The following is a 12160-nucleotide window of genomic DNA, read 5'->3' as shown; positions in this document are numbered from 1 at the left end:
CCAGATAATTAGACTCTTAAAACCTCTTGTTACAGAAGTAAAGCAATTCCAAGGAACAGGAAGGTCTGGGTATAAAACAAAACAAAACAAACAACAAAACACCTGCCTATACAAACATTTTCTACAACTGCCTTGAAAAACAATTCACTGAAATAATAGTTGGAAGTTTCACGGCATTGCAGCATAGCCACAGCGGGGGGTAGGTGTAACCTTAGCACACAGTGAGCCCAGATAATTCCAGTGTTTCCTGAAGGAAACAAAAGCTAGAGCTTTAGCAAACAGGCAATCTGCTCTTAGGTGCAAATTGTTTTTTCTTCAGGTAATGAGAAACTGTAAGAACATTGTATAGTGAAAAAGTAACTTTTGAGAAGAAAGTTGTCAAGAGCTTCTGCTTAAGATGTTTTTACATACAATTGCAATTCGATGTTGCAGTTTATGTGGTTTCCACATACGTCTTTTTCCCTCACCCTCAAGAGCACTCAAAATAAGGAGAAATTCAAAGCAAAATTTAACCTGACTGCTGCTACTTCTCTATTCCCGCATTTCTTGGTTTTTAGGCACTTAGTAGTAACTGCAGCTTCATCGTAACTTCTCCTTACATAGTGCTAATCACTTCTCCGTGACTTTTATGATTCACCTATGAACTAATCTGTGTGTAAAGCTGCAACAGGGAATGGGCTTTGTAGCCTAGTTGGGGTGTCCCACGGGCCTCCCCCTCAGCTCTGCCCCCCAGAATACTGAGAGCATTAGCACTGGACTCGCATACAGATGGGCAACTGAAAAGGGAGGGAGAGGTGTGCACAGCATGTCTAAAAATCTCTGATGGGGTTATATGGCAGTCATACTTCGTGTTAAATTGATGCCCACAAAGCCACCAAGGGCAACGAAATCAGCAAAAAAGTCAGGGAAGCAAAAAAGGTTTATCTAATTTTGTTATTTTTCGGTCTGTCTCTCAAATAAAAAAGAAGATAGTTACAGGAATGTTAGAAAGAGGCAGCAAATGAAAAACACAAGCTTCTTAATTAGCTCACTACACCTTCAACTTACTAATGTCCAGATGCAATTAAGCGATTCCATGCTAACCTTTTTTTTTGTAAGCAGAAGAAAGGATTTTTTCACACCCAGAACAGGCATTCTCATGTGCTCACTGTTGAACAGCAATAAAAGATGTCTTTAGATCAGGAGAGCAGGGCACTCAGTAAAAAACAGCAGGACCCCATCCAGGGGGCTTTGCTGGGTCCTAAGTGGTGTTTTATAGCCCAGGCTGTGGTGTGATACCCACACAATAAGGCTCTAAGTGCTGTAGAGAGTCACAAGCCTATGTCACGCACAATATGAGATGAAATGGACTTCAAAGGGCTGGAAACTGAATCTTTTTCAGCTAAAGAGACTGTTCTTTGTATGTCACAGCCTGTGGTGTATGGATTTGTGTGTCCTGCCTTGCTGGTAGTGACAGACGGTGCACATGTTGCTGTCATGTGTGCTGGCTCAGACTCCTGGGGCAGCAACAGAGATTCCTGGGTTAGAGGCCCCTCTTCAGGGGATGGTGCATTATGGTGGGAGAGGAAAGGGGCTTGGAATTACAGGGCAGAGGACAGACTGTCTGAAAGGCTGCTGCAGGAGGGTGTACGAAGCTGTGATAAGGGACTGGGGGCAGTACTGGTTGGCAGCAACTAGGCACCTGCCTGTACTGTGAAGTGGGGCAGCTGCTGTCTGCTAACATCAATCCCAAAGGGGAGACAAACTCCTGCACTGCACTGTATGGAGTAAAAGCACTAGGCACTTCATTGTGCCATGCAGGAGGGGATGTTTCAGCTTGGGAAGTGACACGGAGAACCATAGAAAGGTTGTCTAGGCAGGCTTGAAACACCAGGAGGTAAAAAACACACAAAAGAGGGAAACAATTAAGTGTCATAGAAGCTGGTAACTCATTTGAGAAGCCAGAGACTTGTAAAAGGAAGATTGAAGAGATAAAGGACATGGGATTGAGGAAGTACACAGAATCACAGAATATTCTGAGGTGGAAGGGACCCACAAGGATCATCAGAAGTATTCTGATGAAGGAGGGGCCCTGACTTCATGTTCCTCAGTTGAATTCTTTGAAGGGGGGGTAGAGAGTCTGCTTGATTTAGTCCAAGACCAGAGTATTTAAGACTTGCTTCTGCAAGCTTTTAGTGCCAAAGTGAGTGCTACTCAGGCACATGTAGTACCTGGCACAGACACACAAAATACATGCTTAACAAAGACCAAAACCAAAACGTGTTATTAATGAAATACTTCAAGAACCCTAGGAACACACTGCAAAAGGGACCTTGTGGGCTTGATTTCTCTTCATAGATAACTATTTCATAGTCATGCCCATAAACATATTAAAATCTATCTCAGGAGTATTTTTCATTTCTTTCTCCTATTAATTTTTCAGAATATTTTGTTTAGAAACTTAAATGATGGCCAAGCCACACACACACCTATTTGCTAAAGGCATTGTTGTTCTTTTGTTTAAATATGCCTTCTCACTCATTGTGTTTAATTCACTCTCCTATTTATAGAGTACAGCTGCATTCTTCCTTAGCCTTTATTCTGCCAGGACAGTTTACTCCTGTGTATTAGAGTGCCCTGTGCTAATCTCTGTAGCCGTTCACTGCACCTGCTCCAGCTGAATCCATGTCTTCCAAAATAGGTGACAAGTACTGTAAGTGGAATTCCAGGTGCAGTTTTACAAGCACAACAGCATTAATATTTCCCTGTCACTCCTGAAAAATTCTTCTCCAGAACACTCCGGAATCACACTTGTGTTTTACTGAGCCACATTAGACCATACCAAGAGCTCAGAGCCAATTTATGATTAACCAATGCACTCAGGGCTTGCTCTGCCTCTATTGCTTTCAATGAATAAGCATTTCCCGTATGAGCTGAGAGCTCATTATTAAGCCTCTAGGTTCATGACCCTGCACTCCTTCTCGTCACTGCTATTCAAATTATCAGAGTTTTCCAATTTTTCCTGTAGAGTCCAACTCGCCTCTGTTTTGACAATAACTCCCAGCTTCACGTCACCAGAAACAAAGAATGTGTCCTTCAAATAACTTTCCTTATCACCATAACTTTACCCTCATTGCAATCATTTTCCAAGCCATTTCTGCCAATGGAATTAGAGCAAAATAAAATCCAGCTTCTCCTATATGGCCTCTGTAAGTCTCACCTGTGCCTTGATGAATCATGATGATGCACCTGCCTATTGACAACAGATAGATAAAGGTTGAGGAGCTTCAGCCCTCCTTAATAAAAACTTAGAGGTTTGGCCCTCACTCTAATCCATGACTGGCTTGCTTTGAAAGCTAGAAACAAACAGAGGCCTGTTGCAATAAACACTGTGCAAGGATATCAAGAAAAGAACTTGCCCCTGAAAAGAGCTTGGATCTATTGTGCATCTACCCAAAACCCCCATAAAAACCCCAACAAAAAAGCCACCCTAGGATAATGAGCTATTGTATCCACAGCACTGGAAACACAAGAGCCTGAATGATCCACTCTCAGTTGTGAACAATGGAAACACGCTGAATCACTAAAACTAAACCTTCAATAGGCAAAATGCAGCCTTGTCACTAAGACAAACTGCTAATAACAACAATGAGGCTTGGAACAGCTTGTATGGAGCCAAACTGGCTCTCATACTTCAGCTGAAGTTCATCCAAAGTTGAACAGGGAGGTCTCCAGATGGTCACTGCAACTGGGGTTAGAAGGAGGGACCATTATGTTACCTTCTTGTTCATCCACAAAGTGTAGAATTTTGTTCAGGGATGAAAATGAAGACTTACCCCCAGAGGAGAGGACAGGACAAGCCGTGAAGGAAAATGGCATCACTTACACTGGCAAGATGATACTACTTTAAAAGGATATTCTAGTCATAGCACTTTGGCAGTTATTAACTTAAAAAACAGGGGGACAAAAGCACAATCGTGTTTCAAAGTTTGTGCTGTGCTCTCCTCTCACAGCATGTAAAATAAATTTCTTTTATGGAAAACAATTTCTTTTAGAGAAGAAAACATCCAACTTCACAGTATTTAAACAAACAACAAAATTCTCTGTTGCAGCCCCAGTCAGGAATGCAACAGGCAGATGAATGTCCACATTGTTGAACTGAGCTGTAAGCTACATTTCCTTCCAGTTCTTCCATTTTGGGTTGTATTTGTGTCAGTTCCCTGTGCTTCACAACCACACTGGCCATGTAGACTTTGCCAATACAGCCCGGCTCAGGGAGAGCACAAAATACCTTAAAAATTCCTTCAGGGAGAAGCATCACCTCTGAATCAGTCTGCCCGCTCCTAGGGACACCAGCTCGCCAGCTTGCAGACAAGAGGAGGTGGGAAGGTGCTGGACTCCACCCACTTGGTTACAGAACAAGAGAGAGAACAAGCTGCCCCTGAGAGGGCTGTCCACTACAACAGCACAAAGACTGTTTTTGGGGAGACTTGAGGGCAGACGTGGTGCTCTCCAGAAGTGTTGGCTTCCAAGGACTCCAGGAGAAATTTGCATTTCTTCATTTCCCATCCCAGTCTTGAATCTTCAACTGATCACAAGGTTCTAAGAGCACTCTTAGTAGCACGCACATGGTGGATGTGAGGAACACATAAAAGCCACAAAGGCTGTGTGAAACACCGACTGTGCAGTCAAAGTGATAACACATCCCAAGGTCTGCCACAGAGAACGTGCCTAAACATTCAAGTGTAGGAACAAAATGCTCATGCCTGTCTGATTTGGGTCTTAAAGCATCCATCTGACAGAATCACCCTCTAAGCCAAGAAAAAACCTTCACCCTGTGTTGTAGGCAACACTGCTGCACATCTTTGCCGTGAGACCATCTCACCTGAGGGCAGCCCAGCAGGACCACAGCACATTCTGTCAGGAGGGACTCCCTCACAGAGCAAGAAAAGAAGCTGTACTATCTTCAGCCAAAGGGAGAGGAGATTACACCTCCTAGTATCTCTCCTGGGAGAGGAACTCAGTGAAACACACTATTCTTAAACAAAAATACTCCTTGTTTTGTCCCCAGATTATATACTGAGACACTGCAGGTGCCAAGCGTATTTTTCCCACTCTGCATGTTTTTCTTGAAAATCAAATTCCCCTTTTCTAGTACATACCTCAGGAGGGAAGGATGGTAGTGGGGAGTTTGTAACATGCCTTAAAAAATGAGGGGAGACAAATGGAATACCAAAGGAAGAAAAAATGTTTGCAAGTCAGCAAAACATTCTAATACGTTTGGTCTTAAAGCACAGTTACATTTACAAACAGCCTAATGAAAGGGAGGCGTGCTGCTCCAGTTCCACTGCCTCAGCAAGACTGGATTGGAGGAATGAAGGATTAGGACTAGATCTAACATGGTTTGAACCTGGTAAAAAACAGACTTCAGCTGAACCTGCACTGAACTAGCACCCTAACTAAAAATAAAGAAGATATTTTTTCCCTTTCTTCTTTAAAAATGAGAACCTAAGACCTATGGCATAGAGGAACTTCAGGGAGCTACTGCTCTTCTCTGTGCAACCTTTGCACTTGTTGTGTAGAGCATTTCTGAATCCTGCTCTTCATTGCCGCTAAATTTATTTCAATCAAAAGCAAGATTTCCTAGTGCATCTGACTGATAAACATGGAAAACATTGATTGATCAGAGATGGTGCAGGAAACCTTTCAAAACTGGTTATGCTTGGTGTAAACAGAATGGTCACGCTGTTGTCAAGAAGAGACATCAGCAAATACAGTAATACACTCTTTACTCTGGAAGCATGGACATTTCCTAAACCACTGGCAGTGGCTTTTATGAGCAAACTCACTAAACAAACGTCACATTTCCATGCAGTCTGAATTCACAACACTTTGAAGCCCTCTTAGGGCATGTTTCAATCTTACTAAAGATATGAGAATTTAACTCCTCTCAAATTTCTGTTCTTACAGCCAGAAATTGTTGTCATTTCCCTGAGTATCTGCACAATGTATGGATGGGGGAGAAGAAGACTCAATACCACTTAATTATTCTATTGATCTATTTAATTTTTAAATCTTTTTCCTAGGACCTGCTGCAAGCACTAACCTTTTTCTGTAATTACCACTAAAGAACACTGACAAGAAACACTCCTGAAAAATTATGAACCCTCTGAAGATGAAATCTGAAAATGAGCTTCATTATTCGTGAACAGCCTTTGGAGATATCTAACTGTTTCTATAAGGCTAACATTGACAGGCCCCTACTCACACGCCACTTTTGTAACATCTGATATATTTTTCTATTTTCAGTAAGTTAGTCTTTACTGATAGGTAGAATGGACTTATTTTCTCTGCTTTACTGTGGAAGACCAGCTGCATAGAGAAACTGAAGATACCATTTTCAAACTGATCTTTTTCAAAAATGACTTAGCTCTCTGCTCACGGCACTACTTCAGAAAGCTTGGTCAGCCCTCAGAGTTGAGGTTGCCTTCCAGGAGCCTGATGAAACATTACAAGGACAAGGCCAGTACTCAGAGACTGCACTTGCACCACTTTGTAATAAATAATTTTTCTTAGTATTCTACTGAAGAAGGCTGTATTTATTTTAGTGTTCTATGCTGGGTTTGTATCACTCCCACTTTCTACACAAGTGTCAAATACCATCCAAGTAAACAAACAAACAAACAAAAATCAGTCTACAACTTTAAATATACAGCGGCAACATTGTAATATTTATCAGCCGCCTCTTATAAAAACATTACAAAGCTCTCAAGTCAGTTTGATGGGAAGCACTTTTCTATCAATTTGTTGACACTCGTTAGGTTGTTTTCAAATTGTTATCAGTCCAGTACCCCCATCATGGTTTCTGCTATTTTTCCTGTGACTCAGAGCCAACAGACTTATGGTTGGCAGTGCCCACTGAAATCCTAACGGGTTTAACATGTTAGCTTCCTCCCCTCCTTCCTGGGGACTTCCCCAGTGGCCACAACAACACTCACCACTACAGTATCTCAGCCCCACTCTGTTTCCTGGAGCAAATCTATGCATTTTCAAACATTTAGGTGCAATATAGCAATCTTTGGATTTCTTACCAGAGGGGAGGATAAATAGTCATATGACATGGCTATGATATCTCTCTTTTTGTATCTATAAAGATCCTTAAGTCCTTTCTCTGCTGTTAGTGTGCCAACGGCACTGGTAGGTGACCAGAAACACAGCTGGGCTGAGAAGCAAAGGTGGATTTCTATTCTTAAGAAAGCTTAGGGCTCAATTGTTTAATATCTTATCCCATCCCATGTATTCAGTATCTTACCCTATGCAAAGAGCTTTTTCAGTTTTCAGTATCAACTTTTTCAGTTAGAATTTTATGTCTTCTATTTGTCACTCTTAGTTTCCCCATTCTTCCACTTGTTTTAGATTCACTGAGAGGAGGATTATTGTTTTAACAGCTCCCTCTCAGCCAGGATGTTGTTGTTTTTCTTGAAACTAATGCACCCTTATTCTTTCCCAGTTATGGCTTATTAGGCAGCCTGTAAAATATTCTTAGACATTTTACAATTATAATTTACACTTTTCCCCCCAGTTGGATTGCTTTCCGCTGTATCAGCTAAAGATATTAATTTGCATTTTATTTGCCTTGAACAAATATAATCAAGTTATGAATATTTTTATTTACTGTACCACTAATTTTCGGTACTGTGGTTTCTCCCCTCTCCTGATGCAAAAGTCTAGTCTGGACTTTCCCTGATACCTGGAACAATCATTTTTAAGAAAGAAAATTAAGGATTTTATTTAGTGATTCTGAAGATGCTTTAGTGTTGGCAGCATGAAACTGCCAGCATATGGCATTTGGATTAATATCTGTCACAAAACCCATAACTTTCCTTTTCCTCCTATACATTATAGATAGTAACTAAAAGAGTCAGTCATCTGTTCCCCATAAAAAGTAGGGGTTTTTTTCTCACACAGAGGGAAACTCCTACTCCACTTTGCACTTTTCACAGTCAGAAATCTGTCCATGAGATAATTTGTTTGTCATTTGTCACTAGTAAATTAATCATGCCTTTTTTTCTTTTTTTTTTGGTCATAGTGTGCCATTTCTCATTGCCTTCTGTCCACTAAACCTTTCTTAAGAGATTATAACCAGTGATTTAAAGATTTCGGTCACCAGAAAAATTCCCATCAAGTTCCAGCAATGCCATCTCTATTGAATTTATGCTCATAAATGACCAATTCCAGTTCCTCTGTTTATTATCTAAGAGCCTTGCATTGGCTTAAGCAGCTAAAGAATTTCTCCTTCTCATGGCCTTGGGCGTGTGAGATGGTTTTATTCACCACAGTACAGCTTGGGGTTAAATGGATGCTCATTTGTTTCTTGACAGTCCCTTTCTCACAGAGGTAGAAGCAGGCAGAGTTTCCCCCAGCTGGCTCAGAGGCTGCTTCCTCACAAGAAACCCTCCAAGAAGAGGAGCCTCCCTTCTACCCCACAGCCAAAGGCAGGAGACATTAAACAAATTTATGCCTGCTGCCTTTCTTCAGCACGAACAAGTGGGTTCTGTCATTATTCTGGTTAATACTTGACCATGTGCTGCTTTGCCTTCCTCTCCCCCCCTCAAAACAATACAACAAAATCTTGCTCCTTTAGTAGTTTTTGCACTTCAGAGGAGGGTAGGCAGGAATGAACCTTTAAAACAAAAATAATTTTTTGTGTGTGTTCATACCCTTGCTCTTAACTTTCTTTCTTTTATAGGAAATGTTACATTAAAAATATCAGAGGGCAGCTGTTACATATTAAAAATACCAGAGGATGGTTCTTCTGCATAAGTAACCAAAACCACAGAAGCCCATTCTTGAAATCCATGCTATGTCTTACCAGAGAGATATTGGACACCAAATGAGAATGGCTTTAGCACTCTCCTGTCAATGCCTTGTAAAATGGTCCTTTTATAGGATATGCTTTAAAACCAGACCAATTATTCTTACAGATCACAAATAAAAATTGTACTGTAATTAGTACTTAACAGCAATAATGAAAGTGAGAAAAACAGTGAAATAAAGAGGGACAAACCCCAATTTATTCTAAGTAATTGCGTTTCCACCTATTTATTTAAAATCTGCCTCTTTCAGATCTTGTCATCTTGCCAGTGCTGTAGCACAATGTTCTGCTGCTAGCCCCTTTATATGTCTGTGTAGAATAAAAATCTCAGCTGCAGTATTCCCTTACTCTTAGAACAGAAATGGTTCCTTCCTAATTCAAATCTCTTAATGGCTCAGCATTTTGTGCTGAGAGATCTTACATCTTCTTGGGAGATCAAATAAGCAACTTTTCATTTGAGTGTCCTAAAGGAACTATTGTCTATACCGCCACTTTAAAAGCCAGAACTTTTTTTTTCCTCCCATGTCTGAAGCGTTTTCTTACTTAGGAGGTGTTTATTGCATTCTCTGTAACCACTTCTTACTCTGTTTGCTTAGCCCAATACAAACCTCACATTTAATGGCCTCCTCATTATTTCAAATGCCTAGAGAAACTCAATTCAATTCAAGGCCAATACCACTGCAAGGCTATTGTAGCTCTAAAATATTTCCTTGTCAGTCTGTTGGAAGAAAGAAAAAGAAATCAATTTTTTGAAAGTCTAGAAAATAGCCACCAAGAACAAAGGTACAGGCTGCGTTAACCAGCATGGCTGAATGACATCCAGGATTTTATATTTTTCCATCAGTGCTCCATGGAGCTCAGTATTCCCCCAGTCCTCCCAAATTTAAGGGCTTGTTTTTGGGTTTGGATCTATGTCTCCAGATCCATGGCTTTGAAAACATGAAACAACTGCAAATCACTACAGCGTTAATACCCAAATTTGGCAGCCAGACTAAACCAATCGTGTTTGGAAAGCATGAATTCCCTCGTGCATTTCAATGGGTTCCCTGGTCACTGTAGACATAGGATAATGAGGTTTTTTTCGCTGTTTCACCAATGATTGTGTTACTAAAATATATTCCTTTCTGAATGCCAGTTCCTTTCTAGCCAATGGTAAAAACCTTTCAGGTTTATCCTTCACAATTCCTGTGGCATACTGGTGAACTGCCAGTACGGACATTTTAGATAGCATGAAACCCAGATACTACGTAAAACATTGAATATACAAGAAGCATCAGGGAAAAAAAAAAAAAAAAGTATGAACATATTATTCACAACTGCACAAAACTTAGCAATTTTCAGAGTGGCTGTTTGGACTTTCCAGCCTGCCCTGGAAACCTCATGTCACGGCAGCTGGGAACATTGTTGCAACCTTCAGATCCCACTTGTCACCAAACATCCAGGTGTAGATGCCTTATGTAAACTGATCTGTCAGCAAAAGAAATTATCAGCTTTGCAACGCAATGGAAAAGCTTATGCTTTTTTTCTGCTGTGTAGGAGTGGACATGGAAAACCGGGACTTGTTTGAAAAGTCACATGTTGGTAATATGTAGCAGGATTGACTTTATTTTAAAGCCAAATTGAGTTGGGAAGAATTCAATTGTTTTGGTTAATGTGGTTTACTTCTGGGGTTTTTGGTTTGGGTTTGTTTGGTTTGGTTTTTTTAATACAACAACCCACTGCAAGACTTGTTACCTGCCTTACATAAGTTTGTGTGTATTTCCTTTTCCGCATGGGAAAGTGGTGTCTTACAGAGCACCAATGCAGTTGTAGTAATCATGTAGTAACCATGTCTGTGTCTGCAGTTGTGTGAGGGGCAGACAATCTGGGAAAAAGCACAAGTACCTGAAATGTTCTGGTTTTTTCCGGTACACTGGTTGCTCTAACAAGGGTTACTACTTTTCTTTGCAAACCTTGCTTGCTTTATATTATACCCACTTTAATGAGGTCGTACCACTTTATCTACCTGACAGGCCATAGCAGAATAAGCTGTGCTCTGTAGGCATGCCCTAAGGAGCATGAAAGGTGACACTAGAATAGGTGGCTGCATTTTGGAGCTGCATTTTAAGCAACAGCTGCTCCCTGCCTCCTTCATGGCCAGCTCACAGGCAGGGCAGTATCTTTCCTGAAGCTTTTAATGGTTTTCAAAGAGCTGCTCTGATCAGCCTGCCTTGCCCACACCCTTTACCACAGTTACCAGGGAGTGCTCATGTGAGGAAACCTACTGGCACAAGTAGTGAGGGTGTAACCAGTTCTCAGCAGCCTCCATGGATGCTGTTCCTGAACCAGAATCATGATTATTGGGAGTTAATTACTCTACTTGGCAAGCGAAGAGCTTGTCACTTAGCAAGTACATGTGCACCATAAGGAAGTATTTTCCCTGAATGTGACTCCAAATGTCCCAGGCCCACTCAGCTCTACATTCAGAGATCAGACTTGCCCAACAGCTGCAGCTCTGCACTCCTCTTTCAGCACTGCTGATACCCCTGGAAGCAGCACTGTGCCACAGCCTCTCGTTGCCCCACTGCAGCACCGCTCATCACTGAGCCCCAGGCTCTTTGGCAGTCGAGCAGACATACCAGCCTGTGCCTCGTCATTGCATTCTCCCACAAGTGATAAGTTGTGCAAGCATTTTTGCCCTGCCAGATCAAATAACCTGACCCAAGGTGTCTCACATGATGGGACACAGGGAAATTGAGAAGTCTGAATTGCTAGGTGTCACCTTTCTAAAGTGAAGCACCTGAACCAACAACATTTTTATGCTTTTCAAGCCTAGGGACTTGCATTTTTTGATCATCCCTCAGAAAAAAAATGCAGTAGAACTGTTCTTCACAGAAACAAACTGAGGATAAAAGAGACTGACACCCAAACAGAAATATTAGTATTGAGAGTATACATATATGATTTGACTGAAGCAGCAGAAGGAGAAGGTCTAACTGGAAATACCATGTGGATACCTTCTGATTATCTCCAGGTCCCAAAGCCACATTGATGTGTAAAATATTCCATCCCACCAGTGAACGAAAAAGCATCCCTAAATGCCTATGGCATGCTGCAAGCTAAGCAAAACTGAGCTGCTGACTTTGTGAACATGTGCTCAATGTGATGTAATTATCATATTATTTTGCAGTGCACCATCAAGAATTTGAGCAGGAAGAGCTTTGTCTTCTCTGCTGTGTTACTTAAAAGCCAGCAAAGTACATTGTTCACCTTCTCCAAGCAGAACTGCCACTGTGGGTATTAAAGTGACAGTGACTAAAAGAATTA

The sequence above is a fragment of the Myiozetetes cayanensis genome, unplaced genomic scaffold (genome assembly GCF_022539395.1).
Source record: "Myiozetetes cayanensis isolate MyiCay16 unplaced genomic scaffold, myiCay2020 scf2-11, whole genome shotgun sequence".
In the NCBI taxonomy this organism is placed as follows: Eukaryota; Metazoa; Chordata; class Aves; order Passeriformes; family Tyrannidae; genus Myiozetetes; species Myiozetetes cayanensis.
Note: the sequence above shows the minus strand (reverse complement) of the source record.